General features: G+C 33.8%; 1 non-coding gene across 1 annotated transcript; it reads left to right on the top strand.

Moving 5' to 3' along the window:
* The first annotated feature begins 1,278 nt into the window (after nucleotides 1–1,278).
* On the top strand, nucleotides 1,279–1,384 carry LOC140854975 (small nucleolar RNA R71). Its single transcript, XR_012138068.1, has one exon. It is a non-coding gene; the product is annotated as a small nucleolar RNA R71 (small nucleolar RNA).
* The last annotated feature ends 7,978 nt before the right edge of the window (nucleotides 1,385–9,362 follow it).

Raw genomic sequence — 9,362 nt, 5'->3', positions numbered from 1 at the left:
CACGCATTTGCCGTAGCTAGGAAGGGTCTGCCTAAGATAATGAAATTTGCCTTGGATTGTCACTCGTTTCATGTCAAGGACTAAAAAATCAATTGAAAAATAGAACTCATCTACCTTGACCAAAATATCCTCGATCATCCCACGTGGTATCTTAATTGATCTATCAGCTAACTGTAGAGTGATCGATGTGGGTTTCAATTCTCCGAATCCAAAAAGTTCATAAATCGAGCTAGTAAAAGGTTCACACTCCCCTAGATCTAGGAGAGCTTGTTCGATGTGAAGGTCTCCTATAATGCAAAAATGGTAGGGGTACCTGGATCTTTAAGCTTTGGAGGGTAGTGTGCTGGAATACAGAGCTAGCTTGTTCGGTGAGGCATACTTTCTTCGGAGTTGTGATCGAGATTTACGTTTCTGGTGCACAATTCTTCAAAAATTTTATGTAAGTTGGACCTGTTTGATTGCATCTAGAAGGGGAGATTAATTTGGACTTGCTTAAATAATTCCAACATCTCATCAAGTCTTCCTCCTTTCTTATCCACAAGAGTGGGGGCTTTTAGGGCACTCAAAAATGGGGCTTTAGGCAAGTAAGGTGATTCCGGTGCAGTTGGTCCCTTTTCTACTTTTGTGTCCTCCTTGACCTTATCCTCAAAAGCTGAGCTATGATCAGTGATAGATGGTTGAGGAGTATTTTGAAACTGATGGTATGATCCATGCCTATATATCGGATCTTGATAATTTGATCTAGGTACAGCAGGGCCAACCACTGGCTATGATCTTCAGAAAAAATTTGTGTGGTTTCTCCAGTTGGAGTTATAATGTTCGAATATGGATCATTTCCTGATCTACGAGCTTGTTGGGCTTGAGCTTGCTGGACCTGCTCATGCACAAATTCAAAAAATTAAGGAGCGATTGGACATTCACTAACAAAATGAGTCGGGCTTGCACACAATGCACAAACATTTTGCACTGGATTAGGTAGAATCGAAGAGTGTCCGGTATTCAGAAGATGGTCTAATTTTTGAGACAACTGATCTATCTTACTGTGGATATCCATAATATTTCAATCTAATAGATTCTATCTCTTTTCTGTTGAGACATGGATTGTTCTCTAGAGGTGGCAGACATGTGATGTAGGGAGTTCTCACTAAGTGTTTCAAAGAGCTGCCAAGCCTCATCCTCACTCTTTAGCATGAATGTCCCACCACACGATGCATCGATCATTTGTCGGTGTTTTTCGATAGACCATCGTAGAAACACTGAACAAGTTGCCATTTAGGGACAGCGTGGTGGGGGCATTTACGAATAAGATCTCTTAACCTTTTTCATGTCTCATGAAAAAGTTCACCATCCAATTGGAAAAAATTAGTGATGGCTTTTCTAATTTGATTCATTTTTTCAATTGAAAAGTATTTCTTGATGAATTTTCTCTGAAGATGGTCCAAAGTTGAAATGATTATGGAATCTAGGGAGTTTAACCAATGCTTGGCTTTGTCCTTAAGTGAAAAAGAGAACAGTTTCAACCTGAGGGCATCATCGGAGAAGTTTTGAATTTTTACTGTGGAGCATATCTCAAGAAATTCGTCCAAGTATTTATACGGATCCTCATTCGTCAGTCCATAGAATGATGGAAGCATTTGAATAATGTTGACTTGATTTCGTATTGTGCCGCCTCCATAGGAGGAGGCTGGATACATGACGAGTAAGTCTAAGATAAGGGAGTAAAATACTCTTTCAATTATCATGGTGGGTCAGTCTCTTGTTTTGGATCCATGATTTTGATTTAATTTATTCAAATCATTTTTTCTAGCTCTAGGTCTAATAGGTGTAAATCAGGTTGTAATGATCAGCATCCTAGCATACACCCAAAAGATCTCACCGAGTTTTAATTTCAACAAGTTTTTTTTTTTTGAAAGAGAAGAGGAGAGTAGGAGGAGGGAAAAGAATTCTAAAGAAGAAAACTTAAGGAGTTCTAATGCTAAGAAGATAGAGAAGAATTAATTAGATTTGATATTTTTAGTCAACAATCAAGTAGTTCAATCAATCCTATCTATGGGTTATCCTAGATTTAGACAGCTTCTAACTGCCAAGGTCACCTTCAAGCACTCCAAGTAGCAGACTAGCTGCTCAACTGGCCAGGTAAGTGTAAGGTTGGTAGGGGTCCCCCCATTGCTTTTCTTAGACACCAACTGTGTTGGCCAGGTTAGCGAATGGAATCAATTAATGAACCACCTTTCTTCGAGACATAATCTCTAAACCACTTTCCTAGACACCAGTTAAACTGACTAACCTGAACCTGATCTAATTTTTAGGATTTCTTATTCTACTGAGCTCGAGGATCTTTAAGGATCAACGTCTAATCGATTTTAAATTAGAAGTTTAGGTCAATGTAATTGCAATATGGTGATTTATGGGTCAAGAAAGGGTGATGAATCCCCACCTTATGTTGATTAGGGTTTTGCCCTTAAGATTTTTTTTTTATAAAAATATGCAATGCAAAAGGAAAAGATATCCAAACATATTAAGTGGATTTTAAAATTTAATTGATTTATTTATATTAATCAAGTGTTATGTATTATCGTTGTATTCCTTTTATATTATGTTATCTTTTAGCAAGAAGAAATAAAAAGTAAGTTTTCAAATTAGGTTAATTAGATATTAGAAGATCAAGTGAATCTAACTAAATGAAAAGTAAATCATACTAAGATTAAAAGGCAAGTAGGTATTCTACAAATAAAGTAATAAATCAAATCTACTTTTAGGGTAATAAATTATTCTAAGCTATAGAAAGCAGTAAATCATTAGGAATAATAGGCAATAATAAATAAAGTAACTACTTAACATGCAAATAAGGTAATCTCACAGTTAAGAATAAAAGATAACTACGTAATCCAAATAAAATGCTAAGAATCTAATCTACTTATGAAGTAGAAAATCACTAATTATATAAAACAGTAAATTATTCTAATCTATAGAAAGCAGTAAATTGCTAGGTTATAGGAAGTAGAAAATATTTCTATGCATGCAAAAAAAGAAATCTAAATATAAAATAGTAAATCTACCATATACGAAGAGTAATATGAGGCAAAAATTTTAAAAAAAAATATATAAAAGGCAATCAAGCAATCTGAAGTAAGAAATAAAAATCTAGAAAGTAGTAATATATATATTTTTTATTTTATAGATTTTTTTTTCAAAACAATCACCTAAGATCTTCGACAATGGAGTCAAAATTTGATGCATGTCGTAGCATACCAAAATTAATCCTACTCACTACTATGTAGATAGGATGAGTCAAAATCATATCCGCAGAGATCTTAGTTGATTGTTTTGAAAATACAAGAAAAAAATAATAAATTATAAAAAAATTAAGAAAGAAGCATGAAAAATAAAATTACTTTTCATTAATCTAATAAAAAAGCATACATAAAGAAAAGAAATAAAATTATGATACAAGATAAATAAACCAAGTTGATCTTCTTGCTGCGCCCGATGGTGGATGTGTCTCCTTGAATCCTTCGTCTTCCTCCGTGCAGACAGTGACAGGATGGCTGGAAGGCTTGGTACAGAAACTTCAAGGAAGAAAGGTTGATGGAAGCGGATATGTAACAGAGAAAGTGTAGCGGCACTAGGATTAGAACCTCTCCTAGATTTGATGGGATGTGAAAAAGAGATCTATGGAGGAATATATTGTGCTAGGATTAGTACCTCCCCTAGACTTATGAAGAAGAAAAAGAGGGAGCGAGAAAGAGAGAAGCTTGAAGAGAACTTAGGCGTTGGCTTAATTGAAAAAGAGAGAGGCCTTGGGGTTCTATTTATAGAGTGAGGAGGCTAGGATTTCATAAAAAGAGAGATGGGAGTGTGAATAAGGATCTTTGGATCTTCATATTGATTCTCCTCCGTTGATTAATAAGTCGTGTTCACACTTAGTTCCATTTATCTTTTAATCTGAGCCTTTGATTAGAGAGGTTGCTTCTTGATCCTTGATCTTTAAGTTGCGTTCACACTGAAATAAGAGCTGATTACTTGGTTCACTCAAATCTAAACCAATTTGAGTCCAAATTGAATTGTATAAACTCAAACTCTCAATTACCTGCAAAATAGACTAGATAGCATTAAATTCTTAATAAAATAACATTAATGATTACAATATTTAGTGCCTCTAGCGTCCTAAATTAAGTATTCATCAATCTACAAGCATTTAATGGGTACATTTAATGGTGTTGAAAAACGTGGCTATGTGGACCAATAGGAAGGGGAGGTGCACTGTCATTGCACCGCATGCGGTGCACAAAGAATTTCTCCGATATGGAGTTTTACATTTGTTAATGATATCCTATGAAAAGAAGAATCACCTCGAATGCTTTGCATGCAAACCTAAAATCCTAAAAACTTGGGGGATTACGGAGAACCAAAAGAACTAAGCTGACGGTGCGGTGGGGATATGTTGGCCGCTGCAATTTGAAGCTGAAATTTATCAGTTATGATCTGCTTCTACAATTTTTGCTATATGGAAAAGCTTGTGACATATATATGTCTATGTTTTTTTAAAGTACATTTGTTTTTATTTCTGAGAATTTTATGACCTTAATGAAATTTTACTGGTTCCAAATTTTGTGCTCCATCTTTCTCCAATGATAAAGCAAGACCTGCTTGTGGCCTTTCCTGCTCAAGATGGGTCACGGGATTGCTCCCCAGACATTAGTAATTTTTGATGGCATATATGTATGGACAAAAACTAAAAGAGCGTAAATAGTATCCATATTCCATAGGCTAAATTAATATTAATATATAGGCTAAAATGATCATTTGTATCCATATCAATATTCTTGCATGACTATGTTAGATGTGTGATCTGGTGAGCCAATTGTTGGCTGACACATTATAATTTTTCAGAACATAAGTTTGTATTTGATTTATTAAAATTAAAAATTATAAATAATTATTTTTATTCTAGAGTAATGTGTTCTAGAATCGTCCAAGGAGTTAATGGTCAATGATATATATTCTCAAAGAGTTAAAAATTTAAGACATGTGTCATTATAGATTAATTCCTAAATATTCTAAGTCGATGATTATCACGGGAATGGTGATTGATTCAACAACTGATGTATAGATCATTTTCTTTTGGATAGATGGATCTTAAGTTTACAGTGTGGAGACACTGGAATCAGAGTATAGATGGTTATTAGAGAACAATGATACTGAGTGTGACCAAAAATAAGAAGTTACATAGATACCTACTTACTCATCCATGACTATCTTGATGCTATAGTTGTGTGAATAGTTTTTTGACCTATGGTGCCTCGATTGCTCATAGTAGGATTGCTGTAGTTTGACAACATATAAACATGGTTCTTAGCCATTCGGGATCTTGCGGTATTCATTGGCTGCAATAGATTCACTGTAGGAGTAGGAGTGCACTTATAGGAGATCTATCAGCCTTAGTAGTTGAGAAGTAGTCCTATGCGACCTAAGAAGTTGAGTCCTTAAGTTTGTGGCCACAGCAGCATGATAATGGAAAGAAGTTTTCATAGGAATCACGATTAGACTCAAACTAATTAAGTCTTGCATATGACAGATGTTTAGGATTTGATGAGTTTTCATGATCTGCATCCTATCGGAACTCTCGATAGAGGAACTTGATCACACAGTAACTACACTTAGGGGTTCAAATTTTTCTGTTCTACTAAATTACCACTACATGCCGCTAGACATCATTGATGAATTGTGAGAACTCATTTTCGAATCAACGATCCTTATTGGGTTGAGTTGGAATCATTCCGACCTATCGAAAGGAGTTTCGATGATACTGTAATGAAGATAACAGTATGTCTCACGATCAGACAGAATAGAACCTGAGGGATTACATACAAAAGGAACACAACCTGATCAATAGCTTGGATCATAATCAAATTATCAATTGGATTGATGGTTTGAATTAGAAACTGCTAATTATATGAGGGTTGTTTATTTAGTAACTGCTAATTATTAGCAAAGGAACATAATTACAACTATTGTAATATAATTGGATTTGATTAAATTATGGATCAAATCTTAATTAATTTAAATCAGATTTAATTTAATTAGGTTTGATTTAACTTAAGGCATATTGGGTTTAATTATCCAAGTTGGACTTGGATTCAAAGCCTAATAGGATTAGGTTTGATAGCTTTTCAAATTTGATTCGAATCGGATTCAAATCAAATCAAATTTAAAACTCAACTTAATTAGGAAGCCAAAGCCCACTTTTATCGGATTTCTCTCTCCTATTTCACATTGAGAAGAGATTCACGCATGCCCTTTGTTTGCGTGCATGAAAGGACTCTTTCTCCTTTTTTATTTTGGAATCTTGTTTAAATTTGATTCAAATAAGGATACTATCCTTATCTGATTGTGGCGTGGAAATAAAGGAAAAAGGGGCCACGCCTCATAGTTTTTGTGCGACAAAATAATAAGGAGCGTGAAGGCTTGCGTGGTTTTTTGTTCCGAGTTCCTTTCATGCGCTAGTCCTCTTCTCAACTCCCTTTCTTTCTTCTATCTCCATGTCCCAACTTTATCTCAGATCAGACCTGTTAGAGAGGGAGTTTAGAGAGAGAGAAAGAGAAGAAGAAAAGTTCTTCTTCCTCTTCTAGATATCTTGTTCAGATCCCGTCAGATCAGCACGAAAAGTTCGTGCTGTAGCTCTATTGTTCGAGATCTAAAAGAAAAAGTCCAGATCTAAGCTAAAGAGCAAGGTCTGTAAGGTGTTAGCACTTCAGTGGCCTCGATGTTTCTATCAGAATGTCTCCATATAGATATCCATAGAAATCGGATGCTTGCGCGGCTACGATGGAAACCTCAAGCATCTGTTGGATCTGATCTAAATATGAAGAGGGATTGCGATTCAGGTATAATCAATCTTTCTTTTCTATTTTGATTTCAGATCTATTTATGAAATTTATTTATGCATATTAATCGATCTTTAGGTGATTTAGATTTGATTTGCATGCTTTTATATGAAAATAGTTTTTATATCTGCTTCCACTTGGTTAAAGTAACCGATAAAATTTTTGCATGCCTAATCACCTGAAAACCAATAGACTGATGTATGTAGTAACAGAGTAAAACGTGCAGTTTGGGAGTAGTAAACGATAACAAAAAACATTAATTAAAAAAGTCACATGCAGCAAAGAAACAGGAAAAGGAGCTGAGACATATTCATCCTTCCAATGCTTCATTCTGCATTCGTGCTATCATTAATAGTGAAATGGAGACCCCACTTATCGTTTCTAAAATGTTGTGATCTATTGAAGAGAAAATTGCATTACATTGAAAGGTGGCTCTATCGTAAATTTCACAAGTATACATGCTTCTTTAGATGATAACATTATGGCATCAATTCAATTCAGCTGCAAGCAACTCAAATTCAGGAATATAATGTCATACAAAAATATTAGCTATCTAGGACATATTAATATAAGCAATAAAGATTGAGCAAGCAAAATAACACTTCAATAGAAGGAAGAATCCCAAGAGCAAAATAATGGTGTGACAAGTATAAGAGGCATATGAATATGAAAGATAAAAGAATAATTGATTAGATATCACAGGAGAAAAATAAAGTTTTTGTACATGGAGTAGGTTACATGGACGAGAGCTGTCCCCCTTGAATAACATTCCTCATATGGCAAATTCTTTTTAACTAAAAAGCAAATATGGGGGATAGGATTGCAAAGTGGATGGTCTAAGAGGAATCCAGCATCAATATAGACCATTTTAGCAACTGTGGATAGAGCTAGATAGGATCTAAGAGCAAGATCAACTATATTGAGAAGCCAGGTCACAAGCCAAACTTTTGGAGGCCATAACTTCGTTATACAATTTTAGATTAAGATGATCCTTTTAAGAAAAATTGGGCTTTTTTGGATGTTTATGATGTGATGGGTCCAAATTCCATCATTTAGCATCTAAAATGAGCTGGCAAAACCTTTGTTTTTTGATAAGATTTTGATCAAACATATTTGTTAATTTAAAAAAAAAAATCATATGAAGCGATAGAAGATAGAATTGATGTAGAAATTAAAATGTATCTTCTAACTTTTTTGAGTTTATTTTTATTAGTCATATCTACACTACAACAAAACTGGTTATTAGCGATGAAAATTTTTCGTCGCTAATAATCGATTTGCATCGCTAATACATATTAGTGATGAAATTTTGGTCGCTAATATTTCATCATAAATAATCTCATCGTTGATAATATTTTACGATGAAAAAAATTTCATCGCTAATAAAAGATATTTGCGATGAATATTTTTCATTGTTAAAAAAAGATGAAAAAAATTTAATCTAAAAAAATATTTACGATGAAAAAAATCATCGATGATAAATAAAAAATTAATAGTGATGAAAATATTTTCATCGCTATTATTTTCAAAAGTTTTAGCGATGAAAAATTTACATCGTAAAAAATATTTTTTACAATAAAAATAATTCATCGCTATTAATTTAATAAAAAATTAATAAAATTGAATAATATTAGTAACAAAAAATTTCATCACAAATAAGATAATTTTTGATGAAAATTTATATCGCTAATAATTATTTGTGATAAAAAAATTTTCATCGCTATTAATTATATATTTATTGATAAATTAAATTGTGATAGTAAAATATTTTTGACGATGAATATTTTATCAAAAATAATTTCATCGCTAATAATTTAGTCATATTTTTTTTAAAAAAATTATTAATATATATTTTAAATTTATATATATAATATTTTTTATAAATTAAAAAAATTAAAATAAAAAATTTACATAATAAATTGATAAATAAATTTTATTATTTTATTATATTAAACTAAAATTATAAGATATTTGAAATAAAAAAAGTACATCAATAAGCTGTCAAATATCGGCATCTAGAGAACGAGCTGGGACGGAGAGTGCTCGACGGAGCTCGGACTCATGATGGAGCACGGATCGGCCTGCTGCTGCCTCATTAGTAGTATCGTTTGCTCCATCTGCACCATCCGCTCCATCATCTGGATTTGAAAGCGCTGATAGTCGTCGATGCGTGCAGCCAACTCCTGAGCTCGCTGTCGATCCTCGATAGCCTGCTGTCGATCCTCGACAGTCTGTCTCTGCACATCCATCAGTCGAGCCTCGCATGCAGAATGAATGTCCGCCCTAGATGAGCGTGAGGATGAGAGAGCAGTGATCATATACCCTAGACCCCTAATATAACAGGATCTCGTACCGAGCACTCAATCACAGATCTCATCATCTATGGGTGTGGTTGAGCCCACAGGGGTAGGCTGGGATCTCATGTCTGTCATACAATCTTAAAAATTAAAATTATAGTTATTTTAATTTTGTAAT

Source organism: Elaeis guineensis, chromosome 1 (genome assembly GCF_000442705.2).
Source record: "Elaeis guineensis isolate ETL-2024a chromosome 1, EG11, whole genome shotgun sequence".
Lineage (NCBI taxonomy): Eukaryota > Viridiplantae > Streptophyta > Magnoliopsida > Arecales > Arecaceae > Elaeis > Elaeis guineensis.
Note: the sequence above shows the minus strand (reverse complement) of the source record. Positions and strands in the feature narration are given on the sequence as shown.